At 41.9% G+C, this 7,864-nt stretch overlaps 1 pseudogene across 1 annotated transcript; it reads left to right on the top strand.

Moving 5' to 3' along the window:
- Positions 1-1,798: 1,798 nt before the first annotated feature.
- On the top strand, positions 1,799-7,343 carry LOC310824757 (cytochrome P450 3A27-like; annotated as a pseudogene). Its single transcript has 9 exons — positions 1,799-1,898; positions 2,032-2,145; positions 2,622-2,710; positions 2,821-2,969; positions 3,291-3,418; positions 3,541-3,616; positions 3,841-4,001; positions 6,758-6,977; positions 7,181-7,343. The product of its transcript is annotated as a cytochrome P450 3A27-like (transcript).
- Positions 7,344-7,864: the final 521 nt, after the last annotated feature.

Genomic DNA, 7,864 nt, shown 5'->3' with positions numbered 1-7,864 from the left:
GTCTGTCTGTCTGTTTGTCTGTCTGCCTGCCTGCCTGCCTGTCTGTCTGTCTGCCTGAATGCCTGCATGTCTGCATGTCTGTCTGTCTGTCTGTCTGTCTGTCTGTCTGCCTGCCTGCCTGTCTGCCTGCCTGCATGTCTGTCTGTCTGTCTGTCTGCCTTCCTGTCTGTCTGTCTGTCTGTCTGCCTGCCTGCCTGTCTGCCTGTCTGCCTGCCTGCCTGCCTGCATGTCAAAACAAATACAAAGCTGTTTGCGTAAAGGCGTCTGACGTCACAGTGGCTTGCCTGAAACAAAGGAATTAGAGAAACATGTGCTTACAGGGGCGTCGAACCGACTTCTCCCGCTGATGGAGCAAAGTTGCTACAGTGACAAAGACAAGCTCTGCGCTCATGGGCAATTTATATGGGGCAACTGTGCTGCGAGTATCTAAGCAGTCGTCGTGCATGGATAAAATGCAATGTTTCAAACAGATCTGATGAATTCACCTACTTTGAAAAAGTGTGCGTTAGGGAGTTCTTTTGACACAAAGCGACAATCTACAGTCAAGCGTCAATCAGCAGACAGCCAGTGTGTTCTTGTGGCTAAGTAGTGGTTTGCACCTTGCAGTGTAGCCTCTGTAGTTCTGCTGGTGAAGTCTTCTGCGGATGGTAGTCTCTGACTCATTGACGCCTACCTCCTGGAGAGTGTTCCTAATCTTTGGGGCAGTTTTTTTTAGTTGTTTTTTTTAATTATGGTGAGCATTTTTTGGTTATCCACTGGAAGTCTTCCTTGCCATTTGCGATTTCTTAGCTCACCAGTGCTTTCTTTCCTTTTAATGAAGTTCCAAACTGTTGATTTTGGTAGGTTTAAGGTTTTGGCTATTTTTTTCTGATATTTCAGCATCATAATGGCTTCCCTGACTTTCAATAACATCTCTTTGGTCCTCATGTTGACAAGACACCAATAGCAGACTGCACAAATTATGTGATGGAACACACCTGACGAACACACCTGTCAAGCCAATTGTCCCATCACTTTAGTGTAGCCTGAAATAGGGGGATTATGCATAAAAATGTTGTAATTTCTGAATGATAAACCAATATGTACACAAATAACATCAAATAAAAGATGAGAATCTCTACGTTCTCATTTCAACTCCAAAAAGAAGAAAAAATGCTTCACTGTCCCATTACTTTCGCACGGTACTGTATAACCTTCTGTGGAAAAGGGTTCTACATGGAACCCAAAAGGTTTCTTCAAAGGGAGAGTAGAAGAAGAACCCTTCTAGGTAGCACTTTTTTTCTAAGAGTGCAGGATCTGTGATGGGTCTGTCTGTCTCTATCTACGGTATATATCCGCTTGAATGCCACAGCCTATTTGAGTATTGTTGCTGACCATGTGCATCCCTTCATGGCCACAATTGACCCATCTTCTAATGGCTACTTCCAGCATGATAATGCACCATGTCACAAAGCAAAAGTTGTCTTAAACTGGTTTCATGAACATGACAATGAGTTCAGTGTTCTTCAGTGGCCTTCCCAGGATCTGAATCCAATAGAACACCTTTGGGATGTGGTAGAACGGGAGATTCACATCTTGAAAGTGAACCTGAAAAATCTGCAGGAATTGAGTGATGCAATCATGTCATCATGGACCAGAATCTCAAAGGAATGTTTCCAACATCTTGTGGAATCAATGCCACGAAGAATTGAGGCTGTTTTGAGAGCAAAGGGAGGCCCTACCCAGTATTAGTATAGTGTTCCTCATAAAGTGCTCTGTGAGTGTATATCTAACTATCTTTGTTTTTGCTGGTCTGTAGGATCTATGATGGCCGTCAGCCCATCCTGTGTATCATGGACACAGCCATGATCAAAACCATCCTCATCAAGGAATGCTACTCCCTTTTCACTAACAGGAGGGTAATACGCTAAATTGAAGTTGTTGTATGGGGAAAAAAACATAAGGGCTCCTTAAATAGATAATATCATTGTTATTATAGCATTATTAATATTAGGTTAATCTTGCAGTATATAATAATAATAATTTTTCTAGAATATCTATCTCAACGGGCCTCTGTATGACGCCGTGTTTATCGCTGAGGATGATGCATGGAGACGGATCCGCAGTGTCCTGTCTCCCTCCTTCACCAGTGGGCGGATCAAAGAGGTACAGTCCCATCTCTCCTCTCCTTCTTTCATTCATTCCTTTATACAACACAAATAAATGAATGACTAACAACTCTGACGCGTGTGTGTGTGTGTGTGTGTGTGTGTGTGTGTGTGTGTGTGTGTGAGAGTGTGTGAGAGTGTGTGTGTGATTTGTACTATGTGTATAGTGTGTATTCATTGTTGTTTGTTGTTGTGTGAAGCAGCAACTTTAATTAATTAATCCAAGACAAATTTTCATCCGGGACAATAAAGTATATTTGATCTTATCTTCGATAAGTAGTATAGAATAATAGTTCATCTTTGGAGTCACTTATTCTTTGACTATATACATAATGTATCCTGTATGGATGTATATTCTCAGGCTATATAAACATTAAAATAATTCCTGTTTCAAACATGATATTAATATATGTTTTGCACATATTAATCCACGTATCAATCATGATATTTTTCCATGTATCCTTCCCAACTCAGATGCTCAGGATCATGAAGCAGCACTCTGGTAACTTGGTCAGCAATCTGAAGAAGACGGCTGATAACGATGAGCCCATTGAACTAAAGGAGTGAGTATTTATCTCCGAGACGATAAGGTGAATTTGTAATTTCAGTGAACTCCCCCTTTAATTTTGTGGTTGTGGTTCTGGTGGTCAGAGATTGTGTGGTTGTGTTCCAGGTTCTTTGGACCATACAGTATGGATGTGGTCGTCAGTACTTCATTCAGTGTCGACATCGACTCCCTCCACAACCCCTCCGACCCCTTTGTGACCAACTTCAAGAAAATGCTCAAGTTTGACATCTTCAGCCCACTGTTCCTCACAGTCGGTACAACTGCCCCCATATAGCTTTCAGTCATTTTGTGCTTAATAAATGAAGCTATTGATTTCATTGATTAGACTGACATAAACCACACTGCCAATGGTTTGCGCTCTACTCATTTGACAAACACATGGGCCGTGTCCAGAACCAACCTCTAGTTCCTAAATGCTGGACACTTGGAGATCTGAGTGGATTGGATACAGAAGTGTCTAGGGATAGAGCCTAGGAGTTGTTTCTGGACAGGGCTGTGCATTGAATAGGATTGGAGTCACGTATCATGGTATTTCCTGTTCCTGTTTGTAACCGTGGCATTTCCTGTCCATCCAGCATTCTTCCCCTTCATGGGTCCTGTTATGGCAAACATGGAGGTATCCCTATTCCCTGCCTCGGTCACAGATTTCTTCTACGCTGTCTTTCAGAAGATCAAGTCCAATCGCGTGGCTAGCACCAGGAAGGTATGTAAATATAACTGATCAAATATACGATCTTCAGCCAGTATTGTGTAATACAATTGTAGAGATTTGGTAGCATCTGGTAGTTCTCATGTGATTTTGATCTGACGTAAGCCTGCTTCCAGAGTCGGGTAGATTTCCTGCAGCTGATGATAGACTCGCAGAAAGACAGCAACTCAAAGGGAGAGGAGCAGAGTAAAGGTGCCTGCCTTAAACACACACACACACACACACACACACACACACACACACACACACACTGTATACTAGCATCTAACACACACATACAGTACCTGCCTCAAACACCTATACCTACAAACACACCGTGGAAATACTCTACTTCGTCCCTTTCTCACACCTACCACCCCATTTCTCCCACTCTCCCTCTCCTCCCTCTCATTCTCCCCCTCTCTCCATCATCATAGGATTGAGTGACCACGAGATCTTGTCCCAGGCAATGATGTTCATCTTTGCTGGCTATGAGACCACCAGTAGCTCTCTGTCCTTCCTGGCCTACAATCTGGCAACCAACCCTCACATCATGACCAAGCTGCAGGAGGAGATAGACACTGTGTTTCCCAACAAGGTAACCCCTCTGCAGACTCCTATATAGTACTATTCATGTGGAACAGGAAATATGATAGTGACAGTGTTTTAGAGGGTACTGATGAGTGTGTAACCCCTGTGCACTGCAGACTCCTACAGATGGTTAGATAGGTGACAGTATTTTGCAGTGTGCTAATGTGTCTGTAGCATCCCTGTGCAGACTTCTGCCCAGTATTATTCATTTGAAACAGGAAGTAGATAGGTGTTGTTGGAATCTTCAGAATACTTAAAAGGCCAGTACCTGAGGACCTGAGGGATCTACAGGGTATATACCTTAAAAGCATGTCTGACATGCAGTGGTGTGCATGACCATAGAGTGATTTCTAAACTAATACAATCATCTTAAAATAAATTATAAAACTAACAGGTAATCAGTGCAGAGACTTGTGTGATATGTGCTCTCCATCTGACTCGTGCTGCTGCATTTTGTATCATTTGCCAAGAGCTTTCTTTGGTCGACCAGACAAGAGAGTGTTACAGTAATCAAGGCTGCTAGTAATACAAGCATGCATTCGTCTCTCAGTGTCAGCCTGGGAGAGGAAAGGTTGCATCTTTACAGCTGTGTTCTGTAAAGGTCCATGTAATATTCAAGCTTTCTAAAAGCTTCCTAACGGTTGTAATGACTATCTTTAATCGGTAGCGATCAGGGAACAAGATCCCTTATAATAAATCCCTTATGAATAAATATTTCATTTACGAACGCTGTTTTGGTTCGGAAAACACGCTTTTTAAAATGCAGTGTCCTACCTGACATTCGGTTTGCATATAAACATGTTGTGAGTGCCAGGGGTGTTCTAGGGGAGTAGACTGACCTTTCTCTGGTGGCTGCCTCTCCCAATCGTGTGCGCATGCAGAAAAACAACAGCTAATGTCCAACACTGCAAGTTCATTTCGGGGGGATATATTATTATTAGGGAGGATGTTGTTGTTTGGACAACTTCAGACAGAATTTCTCCACGATGGCAGATTTCCGGCAAACTTACTTACTCTTCTTTAAGTGATACAAATATGTTTTAGTCACATTCTTGATATGGGTTTCAAAATTAAGATCTGAGTCAATGGTAACACCTTGTTTTTTTGCCTGGTGCTTAGTGTTACTGTAAGTAGTGTCTTTAAGTGTGCAGACAGTTTGACCAGGACAAGGACAAAGAGCATTTTGGCATCAGCATTAATTAATTAATTCTAAGGTCATTAAGAACCTAGTTAATAACTTAACAACATAGTGCTATCTCAGTGCTATGATCGGCACAAAAGCCAGATTGGAACATGTCAAAGGTACAGTTGGGAAGAAGGAGATTATTTAACAGTTTGAACACCTTTTTTTCAAGAATTATAATTTCTTTGCTTAAAAAGGGAAGGTTGGAGATTGGCCTAAAATCGCTAAGGACTGAAGAGTCTAAGTTACTTTTCTTCAGGAGGGGTTTCACCATGGTAGTTTTAGGTGCAGATGAACAGACCCCCACTTTGCTGAGCATTTCTGTATGACCACTGCAAAAGAGTTCATAGTGCTTCCATGTGGTGGAAGGTGGGGTAACAAGTCATCAAACACATCTTCAGGTCTTGCCTGAGTGATCCTCCTCACCTAATATTGTTTCTCTTATCTCAGAAGTATGTTGCAAATTCCTCACATTTGTAGGTGGAGAGCAGATCATCAGGTGTCTTGTGGGCGGGATTTATAAGGCTGTCAATCGTTGAAAAGAGCACTGTTTGAGTTGTTATGATTCATTATCAATTTTGAGAAATGATCCGGCTTGGCGTTTTTTTTATTGCCTTATTAAAAGCAGAAAGATGCTCTCGAAGAATATCAAGGTGGACCTGCAGTTTTTGTCAGCTCAGACTTTCTGCAAATTCTTTTAAATTTGGCCACAGCCTTTTTCAGATTGACTGGTGCTACAGAGTCGATAGTTGCCCTTAGTTTGGTGTTGAAGCTGGTTACTAAATCATTATCACAGGAGGAAGCTGTTGATGGTGTACTATTCATATTCATATTCATCATGAAATTCTCATCTGCTCAGCGACATGGCTAAATAAGTAATGGAGCGAAAATATATTTTTTCCCTACTTCTAATAGACTGACATGCATTCATGTTTAGCCAGGTTTCAGATAAAAACATTACAGTGCAGCTTTCGCTCTGAGATAAGATCAATAAAGGTTTTGCCAGATAGGGACCTAATATTCAAAAGCACCATGGTAATGTTCTCTGGGCTGTTCGGTGCTGCCCGGCCACAGTTAATGGAATGGATACCAAGTTATTCACATTTGAACCACCTGACAGTTTTCTTGTAGTCTGTCGACTGTGATAGGAAATAATAGACTATAGCACATTCAGTATTCCAAGCAGTCAATCCACTAAAAGCAGCCCAGTTTAGTGGCATTTTGACTTCTGATTGATCCTTGTGTACATCTATCATTTACATTGTTCAGTGGAATCTAAATGTATTTTCTTCTAACTATCAAGATAACATTATTTAGCGATTTTTTTGTTTATTCATGTACAACAAAAAAGCAAGTCTCTATTACACACGTACATTGAAAGTAATGGCGTTCTGTATGCGGGTGTCATGAAATTAGGCTATGCAGATTAGAATAAGTACAGTACTGTGTTCATTTCCCAAAAAAAGAACACAAAAAACTAACAGCTCTTCAGATTTGCGACGAAAAAGAGTTAGTTCTGGGCTACGGCTACGTGAACGACCAATCACTAGTGCTCATGTGAGTGTAATATCCCTGTTCAGGCTCCTATCCAGTACGAGGCTCTGATGCAGATGGACTATCTAGACAGCGTGATCAACGAGTCTCTCAGGTTGTACCCCATCGACTTGAAAGAGTCGCCAAGAAATCTGTTGAGATCAGCGGCATCACCATCCCCAAGGGTATGGTTGTCATGTTACCCATCTGGACCTTGCACCGTGACCCCGATGTGTGGGAAGACCCAGAGGAGTTCAAACCAGAGAGGTAATGGGCCACATCTTAACCACAACCACAATATCAATCACAACAGCAACGATAAGAGCAGTGTTCCACAAACAACCATAAAACAAACCTAAATGCGACGACCAAACACAAACAGGTTTCTTCAACCATGTATAACCATCATATTACTGTGATTTAATTGATATGTTCTTTAACCCCTCCTCCTCTGAACTCTCCGTGTGTAGGTTCAGTAAGGAGAACAAGGAGAGCATCGACCCATACACCTACATGCCGTTCGGGTTGGGCCCACGGAACTGTATCGGGATGCGATTCGCTCTGGTATTGATGAAACTGGCGATGGTGGAGATTCTACAGAGGTTCAACTTCACCGTCTGCAAAGAGACAGAGGTGAGACAAAATAATGATACAATGATTGTAAATATAATTTTGTACCTATGACTTTGTTGCGTTTCTATATGTAGCAGAGGTGATTTTGGAATCACACTCGCGTGATGAGGTAGCCCTGCCTGAGACATGTAAACTGAAGTGTCGCTCTCAGACCTTGAGGATGTCCTCTTGGCTTAATAGTAGCGTTTGTGTCTTCCACATGGGAGACCCGGGTTTGAACCCCCATACTACAATTCTGTACTTGCGTACTGCATGAGTATGTACTCCCCATTTAATTTCCCAGATTGCATTTTTCAGTACTAGGCGCCAATCATCCTCAGTATAGGCTACCTACTAAAATTTAGTAACTAAATGATGGAAGTGTGAGATTTTAAAAAAAGCTATTTGTATTTCTGCAAAACTCCCTCGAGACTTCATAGGGCCATTTTAATGTATGTCGACCCAAGAGACGTTGTCCAGGAGTTTGAGTTTATTTGAATTTATAGTGCAATGCTACCCGAACGTAACAGTGACACTGTATT

This window comes from Argentina silus, assembly GCF_951799395.1.
Source record: "Argentina silus genome assembly, contig: scaffold_103, whole genome shotgun sequence".
In the NCBI taxonomy this organism is placed as follows: Eukaryota; Metazoa; Chordata; class Actinopteri; order Argentiniformes; family Argentinidae; genus Argentina; species Argentina silus.
The sequence above is the reverse complement of the archived record's forward strand: the minus strand, read 5'-3'. Positions and strand labels throughout refer to the sequence as shown.